At 38.2% G+C, this 17,436-nt stretch overlaps 1 pseudogene; it reads right to left on the reverse strand.

Annotated features, from left to right (window-relative positions):
- Window positions 1-15,777: 15,777 nt before the first annotated feature.
- Window positions 15,778-16,969, reverse strand: LOC128589713 (G-protein coupled receptor 84-like; annotated as a pseudogene).
- Between the last annotated feature and the right edge of the window lie 467 nt (window positions 16,970-17,436).

The raw sequence follows: 17,436 nt of genomic DNA on the forward strand, positions 1-17,436 counted from the left end.
TATGTGAGAGCCTGTCCCATGTCTAAATGAACCACACAGAACATTGATATGAAATAGGCATGTTTCCTTAAGTGTGTTTCACTCCTACCAAAATATTCTCCTATATGCCATTTTCCCAGAAAGCTATTAGGTTTGAAATTGTAAGATGTCTATTTTCACTTACAGGTGCATTCCAAAGTATAGATATAATACTATTCACAGCAAATGTGCTAATGCAAATTCTCACAAATGTCTAGTATTATATTAGAGATCTATTTCCTTGAAGTGAAAAATCTTTCAAATAGCCAGAATTTAAATTATTGTTGAGGAAGTTATTAAGATGCAGGCTAACAATATGATTCAAGACAAAGAGCTGAGCGTACATTTTAATTACCTTTTAACTACTTGAGCATACGTTTTAACAATCTATCAAATTGACTATAAAGAAGTATAAAAGTGAAAAAATATTTTAAAATTCTGAGGTAGAAGCTCTATGGTAGAATAGGACAAAAATGCCAGAGGACCAGTAATTTTGTAGAATTCCTTAAAAGTGAAAGCATTTGGAATCAAACCTGTGGAAACAGAAGGAACTGCTATTTTTAGAATATTTTATATATCCCAGAATCAGGTGTAGATTCTTCCAAGTAGGACCTTTTGGTATTGACATGGGGTATGGTGTGAGATGTAGCAAGTCTCTTGTCTGCTAGACCAAAGCAAAACCTTACCCACACACATGAGTTATATGGTTAGTCCTTGTAAATAAGGTATAGAGCCAGTGATAACAAAGGAAACCCATATGAACTACCTTTATTAATCAAATTTGTTCTTATAAATAGAAACCAACCACTAAAGAATCTTAAGACCAAGGGAAAATCAGCAGTATAGAGAAAAAGGACTAGGATGAAGAAACCAAAAGACTTCAGAGAGAGCAAAGGAAAGTAAAAGAAGAAAAAGAATTGCTAAAAGAATTCCAAAAGTTTTCTTGAAGTGAAATGAGATGACATTGAACCATAATATAAAAACATGCTGCCATGAAAAAGTGTCATGAGAACAAGAAATAGCTCCTGCCACGGAACTGATTGCTGAAGTGATAATGATAAAATAATAGACACAGCAAAATTGACTGAAAACCTGTCTGAAATTAAAGTGAAAACATTAAAGAAATGAGTATAACGTAAAGAGATATAGAAGCCTAATCTATGAGGGCCAGTTTTTCTAGTAAGATTTGATATATTCATTAGTCAAATATATATTTAGTAACTTGCCCGTTTTGGAGAGATAAGATGGCGGACTGAAGCCAGCTTTCAACAGAGGCTCCCGTCCAGAAGGAGAGTTAAGGGACAGGAATTTAGTAAGTATCCTGGTGGCCTTGAGCCTCACCAAGAGAGAAGGTTGAAGAACACTCACCAACACTGCTGAGGCAAGCTGCGATCACAAGGACGCAAACAAAAGGTACAAAATCCACCACCAAGTGGACGGGAGTCCCCCTCCCCCATGGGACCGGCTCAAGAGCCCCACAATTAAACAAGCGGGCAGAAATTAAAGGCCCTCCCACTACACTCCATGGGAGAGACCTTCTAAAAACTGGACCTACCCCCCCTACTGGGGTGCCGTGGCATTCTCCTGCCAGGCATAAAACGGAATAAAACTTTGGGAATCCTTCGCCGGCAACCCTCCCGGTGCTCCCCTCCCGCCCACTGAGGTCTGGAGACCTGTCCCCCAGGAGTTTGGATCCTTGGGTGATTTCTCAAGGGGAGTGGACAGTCCACGAGTTGCGACTGGTCAGCATTGACTCTGAGGCGCGCGAGTGAGGAGAGGGCACCGGGCTGAGGGGGAGTCACGCCTCACGGCACTTCCCTGCGGTGCAGTGCAGCAACCCTCCCCGGGCACTAGACTGAATAAGACTCTAGCTTCCCCGCTGAGAGCTGAGAGCCCCTACTCTCACTCGGGGTCTGAGGGCCCATCCCCCAGGAGTTCGGATCCTTCGGTGATTTCTCAAGGGGAGTGGACAGTCCCCGAGTTGCGACTGGTCAGCATTGACTCTGAGGCACGCCGAGTGAGGAGAGGGCACCGGGCTGAGGGGGAGTCACGCCTCGTGGCACTTCCCTGCGGTGCAGTGCAGCAACCCTCCCCGGGCACTAGACTGAATAAGACTCTAGCTTCCCCACTGAGAGCTGAGAGCCCCTACTCTCACTCGGGGTCTGAGGGCCTATCCCCCAGGAGTTCGGATCCTTGGGTGATCTCTCGAGGGGAGTGCACAGTGCCTGAGCTGCATCAGGTCAGCGCTGACTCTGGGACACATGAGCGAGGAGAGGGCACTCTGCTGAGGGGAAATCAAGCCTTCGCGGCACTTCCCTGTGGTGCAGTGCAGGAGCCATCCCCGGGCCTTATTGTTGCCTAAAACTGAATGAAACTCTAGCTTCCGCCCCCCCACTCCCATTCGGGGGATAGGTCTGGGGGCCTATCCCCCAAGAGTTCTGATTCTTGGGGGATCTCTTGAGGGGTGTGGACCCAGCACAAACTGCGGCCGCTCAGTGATGACTCTGGGGCGCGAGACAGAAGAGAAAAGGGTCGCCTGAGTGCCCACACCAGAGCAGCAGTTCCCTGGAGGTAGATCAACAGCTGTTTTTTCTTTAACAGCAGAACGCTCACTTCTGGATATTCTGAGGCCACACCCCCTGTCTCCCTGGGCAACCAGAGGAGGCCACCGGTGAGCGAGGGATTTCCTGACACTGCTCACAAACCCGGGAAGCTTCCAGGGCGGGCCGACCCAGAGAGGTGATCGGACTCAAACCTCCAACACCAAAGACGTTTGAACTCAAAACAGCTCGTCTTCTGTAGGCGATTTCGACAGGAACAGAGACAGAACCCCGCAAAGTTGTCTGTTCTGTTCTGCTCTGTTCTGTTAGCAGCATCCATCAGGGACGAGGCTAAGCCTGAGTGAACACCTCCCTCCCATCACCTGCATCAAACACTCATAGATGTCAGGCCCCATCTCCTCCTGCTAGATAGCGGCAGTCTGTGGGGGCCTGGCAGACTTCCTAGCGATTCTGGGAGTTGCAAACCCCTGGAGTGTCTGTTCACTGCAGGCAACTGGGTTAGCCATCTGCAGAGATACCAGTGACTGGGTCTGACAGAGGGGCAAAGTGGGGAAGGAGACGTCAACCTTCCTAGACTGCTCTGTTTGCTGGGTGGCTCCTCCTGACTCCACGCTGCACTGGGGTGAGCCATGTCAGAGGAGTCACCAGGCGCCTGTGATCCAGTTACCAGAGACCTCTTGAACTCTCTCACCCAAGACAAGTGCTGATTGAGACAGTAGATTCGGACCTTTTGAACTGGGCTAATAGACTGAGGACTTTTCAGGCGGTGCCCTGGGTGTATGGTTGTAGGAAGGTTGATTCTCCTTTTCCAACTGGGGCCAGAGGTGGGCAGGCGGGGTGACTTAATTGCTGATTTTTCCACACAGCTGAGACTTCAAGCCAGAGTAGAAGTTGCAATAGGATCGAACAGAAACCAGCTGAAAATAAGACAGAACCACTTTGCTCCACCACACCAGACAGGGCCCCAGTTTCTCAGGCCACAACACTGTACGGGCCCTCGATAAAACCCCAGGGGAAAAACCAAAGGGAGTAAAATAACCATGGGGCGGAATCAGTGGAAAAACTCTGGTAACGTGAATAACCAGAATAGATCAACCCCCCCAAGAAAAGATACGGCAGATGTGATTGAAGATCCCATTCATAAACAACTGGCTGAGATGTCAGAAATCGAATTCAGAATTTGGATTGCAGACAAGATTAATAAAATGGAATTAGGAATCCGAGGAGAAATTCAAAAACTGTCTCAAGAATTTAACGAATTTAAAGACAAAACCACCAAAGACTTAGACACACTGAAGCAAGAACTTACAGCCCTCAAAGATATGAAAAATACAGTAGAATCCCTAAGTAACAGAATGGAGCAAGCAGAAGAAAGGATTTCTGACATTGAAGATAAAGTCTTCGAACGCTCCCAATCTCTCAAAGAGGAAGAGAAATGGAGAGCAAAAACGGATCACTCACTCAGAGAACTCTCAGATAATTCGAAAAAAAGCAACATAAGGATTATAGGAATTTCTGAGAACGATGACGTGGCCTCCAAGGGCACAGAGGCCCTTCTGCATGAAATTATGAAAGAAAATTTTCCAGACATACCTAGAGAATCTGAAATTCAGATAGCAGACAGCTTCAGAACCCCAGCAAGATTCAACCCCAATAAGTCATCCCCCAGACATATCATAATTAGTTTCACTAAAGTTAACATGAAAGAGAAGATTCTCAAAGCAGCCCGGTGAAAGAAAACTATAACGTAGAAAGGTAAGAATATTAGAATAACTGCAGATCTCTCTGCTGAAACTTTTCAAGCCAGAAGAGGCTGGTCATCAACTTTTAATCTCCTAAAGCAAAAAAACTTTCAACCCAGGATCTTGTATCCAGCTAAACTGAGTTTCATCTATGATGGAGAAATTAAATACTTCAATGACATTCATATGTTGAAAAAATTTGCCATAAGTAAACCAGCTCTTCAGGATATTCTCAGACCTATCCTCCACAATGACCAACCCAATCCTATACCACAAAAGTAAACTCACTCAGAAACTTCGGATCAAACTCCAACTTCCACACTGGCGAAAGGATTAAAAATGTCCACTGGACCTTTGAAAAACTCCATACCCAAAATTCCACCAGACTTATCAATACTCTCCATCAATGTGAATGGTTTAAACTGTCCTCTAAAGAGGCATAGGTTAGCTGACTGGATACAAAAACTCAAGCCACATATTTGTTGCATACAAGAGTCACATCTCAAATTAAAAGACAAATACAGACTCAGGGTGAAAGGATGGTCATCCATATTTCAGGCAAATGGTAATCAGAAAAAAGCAGGTGTTGCAATTTTATTTGCAGATACAGTAGGCTTTAAACCATCAAAAGTAAGGAAGGACAAGAATGGTCACTTCATATTTGTTAAGGGTAATACTCAATATGATGAGATCTCAATTATTAATATCTATGCACCCAACCAGAATGCACCTCAATTTATAAGAGAAACTCTAACAGACATGAGTAACTTGATTTCCTCCAGCTCCATAATCGTCGGAGATTTCAACACTCCCTTGGCAGTGTTGGATCGATCCTCCAGAAAGAAGCTGAGCAAAGAAATCTTAGATTTAAACCTAACCATCCAATATATAGATTTAGCAGACATCTACAGAACATTTCATCCCAACAAAACTGAATACACATACTTCTCATCAGCCCACGGAACTTACTCCAAAATTGACCACATTTTAGGTCACAAGTCTAACCTCAGTAAATTTAAAGGAATAGAAATTATTCCATGCATCTTCTCGGACCATCATGGAATAAAACTTGAATTGAGTAACAACAGGAATCTGCATACCCATACAAAAACATGGAAGTTAAATAACCTTATGCTGAATGATAGCTGGGTCAGAGATGAGATTAAGAAAGAAATCGCCAATTTTTTGGAACAACACGACAATGACACAAACTATCAGAACCTCTGGGACACCGCAAAGGCAGTTCTAAGAGGGAAATTTATAGCACTGCAAGCCTTCCTCAAGAGAACGGAAAGAGAGGGAGTTAACAACTTAATGGGACATCTCACGCAACTGGAAAAGGAAGAACATTCCAACCCCAAACCCAGTAGAAGAAAAGAAATAACCAAAATTAGAGCAGAATTAAATGAAATTGAAAACAAAAGAATAATACAACAGATCAATAAATCAAAAAGCTGGTTTTTTGAAAAGGTCAATAAAATAGATAAACCTCTAGCCAACCTAATCAGGAAAAAAAGAGTAAAATCTCTAATATCATCAATCAGAAACAACAAAGACGAAATAACCACAGACTCATCAGAAATCCAAAAAATCCTTAATGAATATTACAAGAAACTTTATCTCAGAAATATGAAAATCGGAAGGAAATAGACCGATACTTGGAAGCACGCCACCTTCCAAGACTTAACCAGAATCAAGTAGAAATGTTGAACAGACCCATATCAAGTTCAGAAATGGCATCAACTATACAAAACCTCCCTAAAAAGAAAAGCCCGGGACCAGATGGTTTCACATCAGAATTCTACCAAACCTTTAAAGACGAATTAGTACCTATATTACTCAACCTGTTCCAAAATGTAGAAAAAGAAGGAAGACTACCCAACACGTTCTATGAAGCAAACATCACCCTGATCCCCAAACCAGAAAAAGACCTAACAAGAAAAGAAAATTATAGACCAATATCACTAATGAATATAGATGCAAAAATATTCAACAAGATTCTAACAAACAGAATCCAGCAACACATCAAACAAATTATACATCATGACCAAGTTGGTTTTATCCCAGGGTCTCAAGGCTGGTTCAATATACGTAAATCTATAAATGTAATTCAGCACATAAACAAATTAAAAAACAAAGACCATATGATTCTCTCAATTGATGCAGAAAAAGCTTTTGATAATATCCAGCATCCCTTCATGATCAGAACACTCAAGAAAATTGGTCTAGAAGGGACTTTTCTTAAACTGATAGAGGCCATCTACAGCAAACCCACAGCCAATATCATATTGAATGGAGTTAAATTGGAATCATTTCCACTAAGATCAGGAACCAGACAAGGCTGCCCATTGTCTCCATTGCTTTTCAACATTGTAATGGAAGTTTTAGCCACCGCAATTAGGGAAGAAAAGACGATCAAGGGTATCCATATAGGGTCAGAAGAGATCAAACTCTCGCTCTTCGCAGATGATATGATTGTGTATCTGGAAAACACTAGGGACTCTACTACAAAACTCCTAGAAGTGATCAAGGAATACAGCAGCGTCTCAGGTTACAAAATCAACATTCATAAATCGGTAGCCTTTATATACACCAACAACAGTCAAATTGAAAAAGCAGTTAAGGACTTTATCCCATTCACAGTAGTACCAAAGAAGATGAAATATTTGGGAATTTACCTAACAAAAGATGTGAAAGATCTCTATAAAGAGAACTATGAAACTCTAAGAAAAGAAATAGCTGAAAATGTTAACAAATGGAAAAACATACCATGCTCATGGCTGGGAAGAATCAAGATTATCAAAATGTCCATACTACCCAAAGCAATATATAATTTCAACGCACTCCCTATTAAAGCTCCACTGTCATATTTTAAAGATCTTGAAAAAACATTACTTCGTTTTATATGGAATCAGAAAAAACCTCGAATAGCTAAGACATTACTCAGAAATAAAAACAAAACAGGAGGAATCACACTACCAGACCTCAGACTTTACTACAAATCGATAGTGATCAAAACAGCATGGTATTGGCACAAAAACAGAGAAGTAGATATCTGGAACAGAATAGAGAACCAAGAGATGAATCCAGCTACTTACCGCTATTTGATTTTTGACAAGCCAATTAAAAACATTCAGTGGGGAAAAGATTCCCTATTTAACAAATGGTGCTGGGTGAACTGGCTGGCAACCTGCAGAAGACTGAAATTGGACCCACATCTTTCACCATTAACAAAGATAGACTCTCATTGGATTAAAGATTTAAACTTAAGACAAGAAACTATAAAAATACTAGAGGAGAATGCAGGGAAAACCCTTGAAGAAATTGGTCTGGGTGAGTATTTCATGAGGAGAACCCCCCGGGCAATTGGAGCAGCTTCAAAAATACACTACTGGGACTTGATCAAACTAAAAAGCTTCTGCACAGCTAAGAACACAGTAAGCAAAGCAAGCAGACAGCCCTCAGAATGGGAGAAGATATTTGCAGGGTATATCTCTGACAAAGGTTTAATAACCAGAATCCACAGAGAACTCAAACGCATCAGCAAGAAAAAAACAAGGGATCCCATCGCAGGCTGGGCAAGGGATTTGAAGAGAAACTCCTCTGAAGAAGACAGGCGCATGGCCTTCAGACATATGAAAAAATGCTCCTCATCTTTAATCATCAGAGAAATGCAAATCAAAACTACTTTGAGATATCATCTAACTCCAATGAGACTAGCCTATATCACAAAATCTCAAGACCAGAGATGTTGGCGTGGATGCGGAGAAAAGGGAACACTTCTGCACTGCTGGTGGGAATGCAAATTAATACATTCCTTTTGGAAAGATATATGGAGAACACTCAGAGATCTAAAAATAGATCTGCCATTCAATCCTGTAATTCCTCTGCTGGGTATATACCCAGAAGACCAAAAAGCACAACATAACAAAGATATTTGTACCAGAATGTTTATTGCAGCCCAATTCATAATAGCTAAGTCATGGAAAAAGCCCAAGTGCCCATCGATCCACGAATGGATTAATAAATTGTGGTATATGTATACCATGGAATACTATGCAGCCTTAAAGAAAGATGGAGACTTTACCTCTTTCATGTTTACATGGATGGAGCTGGAACATATTCTTTTTAGTAAAGTATCTCAAGAATGGAAGAAAAAGTACCCAATGTACACAGCCCTATTATGAAACTAATTTGGGACTCTCACTTGAAAGCTATAACCCAGCTACAACTTAACAATAGGGGGAAGTGGGAAAGGGAGGGGGGTGGGTAGAGTGAGGGGGATTGGTGGGATCACACCTGTGGTGCATATTACAGCGATATTTGCGAAACTTGGTAAAGGTAGAATGTAAATGTTTTGGCACAGTAACTGAGATAACACCGGAAAGGCTATGTTAACCACTGTGATAAAAATGTGTCAAATGGTTTATGAAGCGAGTGTATGATACTCCATGATCATATCGATGTATACAGTTATGATTTAATAAAAAAATATATATATATATTTAGTGCCTGCTATGTGCCACATATTATCTTCATAGATTTTTTAAGGTAGTGAATAAGGAAGAATCCATACCTTCATGCAGTTTACATTCCATGGGATAGATTACCAATACTCAAAGTTATTCACAAAAGAAAAGAGAAAATGCAGATGAAAAGAAGAAATTTCAATGACCAATAGAAGAATATTTTCCAGTTTTTTAAAAATATATAGTGTAAGTAATTCAGAATCTAGAATTCTGTACCTGATCTGATGGGTAAAGTGATATGCTGGTAAAAGTTTAACATCCAGTTCTTCAAAAAGAAAAGCAAAGAAAAAGCAAAACAGCCAACTGATTTGATGATTTTTTCATCGAGGAAATACTTCCACTATAGCCAATTTCAAACTACTAAAGCAAGGATATGGAATGGGAAGAAATACTAAAAGCTCAGGCTTTGTGAGCTGGTCTGAGCCAGCTTTAGCATATCAGTAGTGGAGATAGAGTAAGACATTTTATTTTCAGACACATAAGGCCCAGAAGTTTACCACTCTTCTACTTCTTAAAAAAGGAAAATGAAATCTAAGAAAAACATAAGATATGAAATATAGTTTGTCTTATTCAGGAATGCTTTGTGTAGTAAAAAGTAGTTTCTCCAAATTTCACCATGCATTCAGTAGTATGAAGAGTATATATCCACATTTTAATGACACTAATATATATAGAATATATAAAATATATTTACATTTTGAACACCTCATGTAATTGCACAAGTTAAACATAACTTGAATATTACAATTTTAATATTTTTTTATTTTCTTAAAATGTGCATACTTTTTTGGCAGCCTCTGTATATATATATGTAGCTATACAAGCCTAATGAGAGGCAAATGAAGATCAGTACAATTCTCTGGTTATATGTATCAGCAGCAGTATCATATGCTGATAGTTCACTGTTTCTTTGCAAAATCAATTTCAGCATATACATTTGGTTGTCTGCATCATGTAGCATAATGGAGCCACACTAAAATCTTTTTTATATGCTTACGGATAGCCAGCATATAGAATACATTGAATATTTAGTAACTGATTTTCCTATTATGTATTTCTGTATAAAATATTTCTAAAACATAAGCTTCCTACTTTGTCTTGAAGGTGAAACACACACATGACATGTATATTGCATTTCCTAGAATAATAACCCTATCCATAAATTGCACCACAGAATTATATCCAAGAAGAAAAAGAAAAAAACTAAGTTAACTGTGTTTGATTTTGATATGTGTTCCTTTGTTATTTAACCATTTGGAATTCATACTCCATCACTTAAGCAAGAGGACTGCTACATAGGCTGAATATTTGTGTCTTCTCAAAATTTATAAGTTGAAACCTGATCGCAAATGCGATAGTATTTGGAAGTGGGGTCTTTGGTAGGTGATTAGGTCATGAGGGCAGAGTCCTCACAAATGGTATTAAGGCTTCCATGAAAGAGAGTACAGAGTTCCCTTACCCCTTCACTGTGTGGAGACCCAGCTAGAGGATATCTGTCTATAAATTCAGAAGTGGGCCCTGAAAAGACATGGAATCTGGTGATACCTTGATCTTCAACTCTCCAGCCTCCAGAACTATGAGAGATATGTTGCTATTGTTTATGAGTCACCCAATCTATGGTGTTTTGTTATAGAAATGAGACCAAGACCAACAAAACATTCTTAGGGATAATAACAAACAAAGAAAGAAGCTGGAAAATGTAAATTGAATATTTAATCTCATGAGTGTGTTTAAAAATTGTGAAACAAATACACACTATATAAGACATGTTTTTAAGTTAAATATTAGGTGTCATGCTGTTCGGGGGGAAGAAAATTTTAACTATTTAATAAAATACTAGTTATATGCACATATATATTGTGCATTTGGAGTCAAAACACCACGGTACTGAAAATGGCTTTAAAGTGGCTCTATACACTTAAATATTTAGTCAGTCATCCCACAGTCATTTAATATTTAACTTTCAGTATATAACAGGCACATTTCTATAAAACTGTAAGGTCTCAGACAGCAAGCAGAAGTGTCTCATATATTTTCTTAACCTCAGCACCTAGCATTGTACATAGAAAGCAGTTAATAGTATAATTAACTGAGTTCCACACTATGTTGAATATTACAGAAATATAAAATAAAATAAATTCATTTTCCAGAATTTGATAACAATTATAAGAAAGAGAAATCACATACATACATTTTAAAACTAGAAAATATTTCAAAGATTAAATATGGCTAGGTATACTATGGATTATCTTTGACATGATAAAATCTTTGTTAGAGAAAATAATTATAAAATACATTACTCTTGTAAAATTGTATAGAAGACAGGGGAAAGTAACTTATGACTTACTGGTCAGTAGAATTAGTCATGAGGGAGTGTGACAAGGGAACAAGTGAGAGAGAAGCCCTTGAGGCAGGATAAAGGATCTGTCATTAGTTGCAGTGTGGGGCAGGAGTGGAGCTATGATGGAAGATAAGTTCAAAATGACTAAGTTGTAAATTCTGTGTTAGAAAACAATGAGAAATAATTTTGAGAAAAACATTTGAGGGAGGGTGATTGGTGAGATTACACCTGCAGTGCATCTTACAAGGGTACATGTGAAACTTAGTAAACGTAGAATGTAAATGTCTTAAAACAATAACTAAGAAAATGCCAGGAAGGCTATGTTAACCAGTGTGATGAAAATGTGTCAAACAGTCTATAAAACCAGTGTATGGTGCCCCATGATCGCATTAATGTACACAGCTATGATTTAATAATAAACCTTTGAACAGTTTTCCATTTTTTCCCTATTGAATAGAGGACTCATCTTCTGAAGTTTGAGACTTTGAATGAAATTTCATTGAATGCAGGACTTATTCTGGTTTTGTGATTGTTGTTTGTCAGTGGAAGAATGTGTGCTTACCTGGGACGTATTTAGTGTATCACTTCTGAATTTTTAGACCATTTTGTATTTTATTTTTTACCCCACATATTTATCATTTATTTGTGGCAAGAATTTTTAAAATCTATAATCTCTTAGCAATTTTCAAGTATCTAATACCTTGCTATTAACTATAGTCATCATGTTATACGGGCAATAGTTGTCTTGAACTTTTTCTTCCAGTCTAACTAAAAGTTTGTATCCTTTAACATCTTTCCAATTCATCAATCTCAGTCTCTAGGTACCACCATTCTACTCTGCTTATATATATTAGAACTTTTTAATTTAGATTTCATATATAAGTGAGATCACTGTCTTTTTATACTTACCTTATTTCACTTAATGCCCCCCAAGTTTATCTGTGTAGTTGGAAATGGAAGGATTTCCTTCTTTTCTAATGCTAAATAGTATTCCATATGGGTATACATTGTATTTTCTTTATCCATATGTCTGTTTATGGGCGATTTGGTTGATTTCATACCTTTGCTATTATGAATAGGCTGCAAAAAACATGGGAGTGCAAATAGCTCTTCAACATACTTATTTCATGTCCTTTAAATGAATACATAGTAGTGGAATTGTTAGATTGTGTGGCAGTTGTATTTTTAGTTTTTTGAGGGACCACCGTAATATTTTCCTTAATAGCTGTACTCATTTCTATTCCCACAAACAGTGTACAAGTATCTCCTTTTTTCCACATTCTCAACTTGTTATCTTGGTCTTTTGGATAGTATTCATTTTAAGAGATGGGAGGTGATATCTCACTGTGATTTTAATTTGTATTTCCCTGAGATTTAGTGAGGTTAAGCATTTTTTTCACACAGGTTTTAGCTATTTGTATGTCTTCTTTTGACTGTTAAGAAATGTATATTCAGGCTCTTTGCCCATTTTTTAATACAGATATTTGTTTTCTCACTATTGAGTTTAGTGCCTTATATATTTTGGAATTTAACCACTTCCCAAATGTATGGTTTGCAAATACTTTCTCCCATTCTGTAGGTTGTCTCTTTTCACTCCATCAGTTGTTTCTTTTCCTTTCCAATATTTTGGAAATTAACCACTTCCCAAATGTATGGTTTGCAAATATTATCTCCCATTCTGCAGGTTGTCTCTTTTCACTCCATCAGTTGTTTCCTTTGCTTTGTAGAAGACTTTTAGTTTGATGGAATCTCATCTACTTATTTTTTAATTTTGTTGCCTCTGCTTTTTGGGTCATTTCCAAAAAACCATTGACCAGACAAATGTCATAGAGTTTCTTCTATGTTTTCTTCTAGTAATAATGTTTCTATGTTTTCTTCTTCTAGTAATAATGTTTCTTCTAGTAATAATGTCTTCTATGTTTTCTTCTTTTATAATTACAAGACTTATATTTAAGTTTTTAATCCATTTTGAGTTAAAATTTTTAAATATTGTGAGATAAGAGTATAATTTAATTCATCTGCATGTGAATACCAGTTTTCCTGGTATGATTTCTCTAAGAGACTATCTTTTTTTTTCTTCACTGTGTGTTCTTGGAATTTTGTCAAAAATCAATTGACTGTAAGTGTGTGGATTTACATCTGGACTCTATTCTATTCCACTATTATGTGTCTGTTTTTATGCCAGTACTATGCTGTTATCTGTTATGATTGCTATTCCTTTGCAATATGTTGACTAAAGATCACATCTTTTGGGGTTCCTTAAGAACTCTATAACTTTTTTCTATTTCTATGGGGAAAAAATGACACTGGAATTTTAACAATCTGTGGAATGCTTTGTGAAGTATAGACATTTTAACAATTATTTATTCTTCCAATCCATCAATGTGGGATATCTTTCCATTTCATTGTATTTTATTCAATTTCTTTTTACCAGTATTTTATAGTTATCAGTGTACATATCTTTCACTTCCTTGTATATTTTCATTTATTCTTAAGTATTTTGTTTTTGAAACTATTATAAATAAGATTATTTTTCTGATTTCTTTTGCAAATAGTTTGTTGTGTGTATACAGTACTGATTTTTTTGTGTGTTGGTTTGGTATCCTGAACTTTACTGAATTTTTTATTAGTTCTCAGGTATTTTTGGTAGATCCTTTAGAGTTTTCTGTGTATATGATTATATTGTCTGCAAACCAAGACAACTTCACTTCTTCTTTTACAGTTTAGATGCCTTTTTTTCCCCTTGCCTAATTGCTGTGGCTGGGACTTCCACAGTCTTCCACTTTATCTTAAACAAAAGTGGCAAGAATGGAAATCCTTGTCCAGTTCCTGGTCTTAGAAGAAAGCTTTCAACTTTTTACTATTGAGTATGATGTTAGCTGTGAGCTTGTCATATGTGGTCTGTTATTTTAAGGTATATTTCCTCCATACCTAATTTTTTAAGAGTTTTATTATGAAAAGACATTGAATTTTGTTTTTTCTACACCTACTGAGATGATCATATAGTTTTTGCTCTTGATTGTGTTAATATGGTATATTGCATTTACTGATTTGCATATTTTGAACCATTCTTGCATCCCAAGGATGAATCCTACTTGATCACGGTTAATGATTCTTTTCGTGTGCCGTGGAGTTCAATTTTATAGCATTTTGTTGAGGACTTTTGCATCTATGTTCATCAGGGATATTTGCCTATAATTTTATTTTCTTATATTGTCCTTGTTGACTTTGGTATGCTTATAAGGGTAATGCTGCCCTTATACAATGAGTATGGAAGAATTTCCTCTTCTTCAAGTTTTTTGGAAAAGTTTGAGAAGTATCAGTATTAGTTCTTTATCTTCTTTACTAATTCTTAGTATCATTGATCTTTTCTATTTTTCTATTATTTCATTTATTTCTACTCTGATTTTGATTATTTAATTTCTTCCTTCCTTTCACTAACTTTATTTGGCTTTTGTTCTTCTTTTTCTAGTTCTCTGACATGTAGTGTTCAGTTGTTTATCTGAGGTCTTCTTTCCTTTTTGATGAAGGCACTCAAGTGAATAAACTTCCCTCTTAGACCTGTTTTTGTTGCATCTTATAAGTTGTGATATGCTGTTATTCTGTTTCATTTCTCTCAAGATATTTTTTTATTTCCCTTTAAATTTTTCCTTTGATCCATTGTTTAGGAGCATGTTTAACTTCCATATATTTGTGAATTTGTTGAAATTTATCCTGTTATTTATTTCTAGTTTCATACATGGTAATAAGACATAGAGTTGATATTCTTTAGGTCTTCTTAAATTTGCTAAGAATTGTTTTGTGGCTTAATATATTTTGCATGGTGGAGAATGTTCTATGTGCACTTAATAGGAATGTGTATTCTGATGCTGTTGGATGGAATGTTCTACACATGTGTGCTAGGTCTATTTGGTTTAAAGTGTACTTTAAGTTCAATGTTTCTATATTGATTTTCTGTCTTGATGATTGGCTCATTGTTAAAAGTGAGGTATTTGTGTCCCCTATTATTATTGTGTTGTGGTCTATATCTCCCCTCAGATTTACTAATGTCTGCTTTATATATTTAGTGTTCCAATGTTGGGTGCACATATATATTTACAACTGTTATATACTCTTAATGAATTGGCTCCTTTTTCATTATGTAATGCCTTTCTTTGTCTGTAAAACTTGTTTTACAGTTTTTGGTTTCAAATCTATTTTGTCTGTTACAGTCTAGATACCCTTTAGTCTTTTAGTTTATATGTATATGGAATATCTTTTTCCATCCCTTTACTTTGAATCTATAAGTGCCCTTAATAGTGAAGTAAGCCTCTTATAGACAGCATATTTTTAGATCATTGTTTTATTATTAATCCATTCAGCCACTCTATGTCTTTTTTTAAAGTATAGAATTAATTTATTAATAAACAATAATACTACTTGGGCAGCCTAGGGCTAAAACGTTGAGGAAAGGATGAAGACATTTGGTTGGGGGGTTGGGGAGTTGATGTCTGTGAAAATTCCCACAAGTCTTACTTTCACCTATTCACAAGTCAGCTGGCCACTTTGGTTCTGGAGAAAACAGTCCTGGACTTAGGAGACAGGTTCTAACAAAACCTATGGAAACTCTGGGGCCCCAGTTTTAAGGGCTGTATGCTTGCCAGAATTGGCAGTTTATGGCTACATAGAACACTGAGTTGATCCAACCATTAAGCCAGGGAGGTTGGCAGCAAATGTGTGAGCCACCCAGGGAGCCTCAACCCTGGTGTCCAAAATGTTGAGTAGCAAAAAGGATATGTAGCTCAGGGCGAAGCAGAGGAACACAACAAAACACATCTGAGTAACCTCCCAAAACTCAGAGGAAGAGTCCTGAGCTCTTGGGCTCCTTTAGTGGGCCAGTCCTTGGAATACGTTTCTGGAGGGCCTCTCTCTGCCTTCTGCTTAGCCACTTCACTGTTGCTTTTGTCTCCTTCTTTGAACAAGTCCCCTTCCAGGGTCTGGATGGTGGCAGCACTGGAAGTGCTGACTGGCTCAGATGAAGTCCTCTCATTGGACCCTCCTGATGCCAGCCTGCTGTCCAGCTCCTGGAAAAGACCAGGCACGGCCTTGTCTGGAGAGGACACTTGCCTGCCTCAGCTTGGAGAGGACACTTGCCTGCCTCAGCTTGTATTACTGCAGCACTGTGCTGCTCATATCACCTGGTGGTGGATGAGACAATAGAAGATACCAACACTGTTCAGCCCAAGCATAAAGTAGGTAACCATGAGGATGATGATGTAAGGCCTGCCTCAGATGCAGTCAAAGCTTCAGGTGCTGACTACAGGTACTAATATAGTGATAGACCAGAGGAGGACAAAACTGGCTCCACCCACAACTCAGGTGCTCACGAATGCCAGCACAATCCCCTTCACACTGAAAACTCAGGGCAGAGCTTAGGGTGGGCAGTGAAGAGGTAGCGTCCCAGTGCAATGAATGTGAAAATGGAGTCAGAGTTGGAAGCAGAAAGGAGTCCAAATACCCTGCAGAAGGTGGCACCAGTGTGCCAGTGCAGGTAGAGATAGGTCTCCACAGAGAGGGGCTGGAGAAGGTTGCAGTAGAGCAGATCAGCCAGTGGGAGGCTGGTGATGAGCAGGTTGAATCAGGTAACAGAGTTTGGGCTTGATGGCCAAGGCCAATAACATGGGAATATTGCCCACAGTGCCTGTCACAGCCACTGCCACCCCCAGCTAACAGCAACATAATGATAGCCTAGCACAGACCCATATGGCAGGAGAAGTTGGTATTGGAAGTGTTCCACATGATGGAATCACAAAAGTAATTATCTATTTCTCTCCGACTTCAATTCTCTTTCCTGTAGAAGTTCAACTCACTGAAAGAGCAGTCCTTTTTGGTGGCTAGCCAGGATTTAAGCCACATCCTATCATACTAGAGGTTCAAATCAGAGGATTCCATGTTATACCCTAGTACATATGAGAAAAGAAATCAGAGGAAGAAAGATAGGAAAAGAAGCATATAGGACTCTGACTTCCTTCCTCATAGGGGTTCAGGCCCTCTATGTCGTCTTTGATTGGAATTTAATCCAATTAAATTCAAGGTAATTATTGATAGGTAAGCCCTCATAACTGCCATTCGTTAATGATTTCCTTGATGTTCTTTTATGATATTTTATTCTTTTCTTCCTCTTTTGATGCCTTCTTTTGTGGTTAGATGATTTTTTATAGTGGTGTGTTTTGATTCCTTACTCTTTGTCTTTTGTGCATCTATTA

The sequence above is a fragment of the Nycticebus coucang genome, chromosome 7 (assembly GCF_027406575.1).
Source record: "Nycticebus coucang isolate mNycCou1 chromosome 7, mNycCou1.pri, whole genome shotgun sequence".
NCBI lineage: Eukaryota > Metazoa > Chordata > Mammalia > Primates > Lorisidae > Nycticebus > Nycticebus coucang.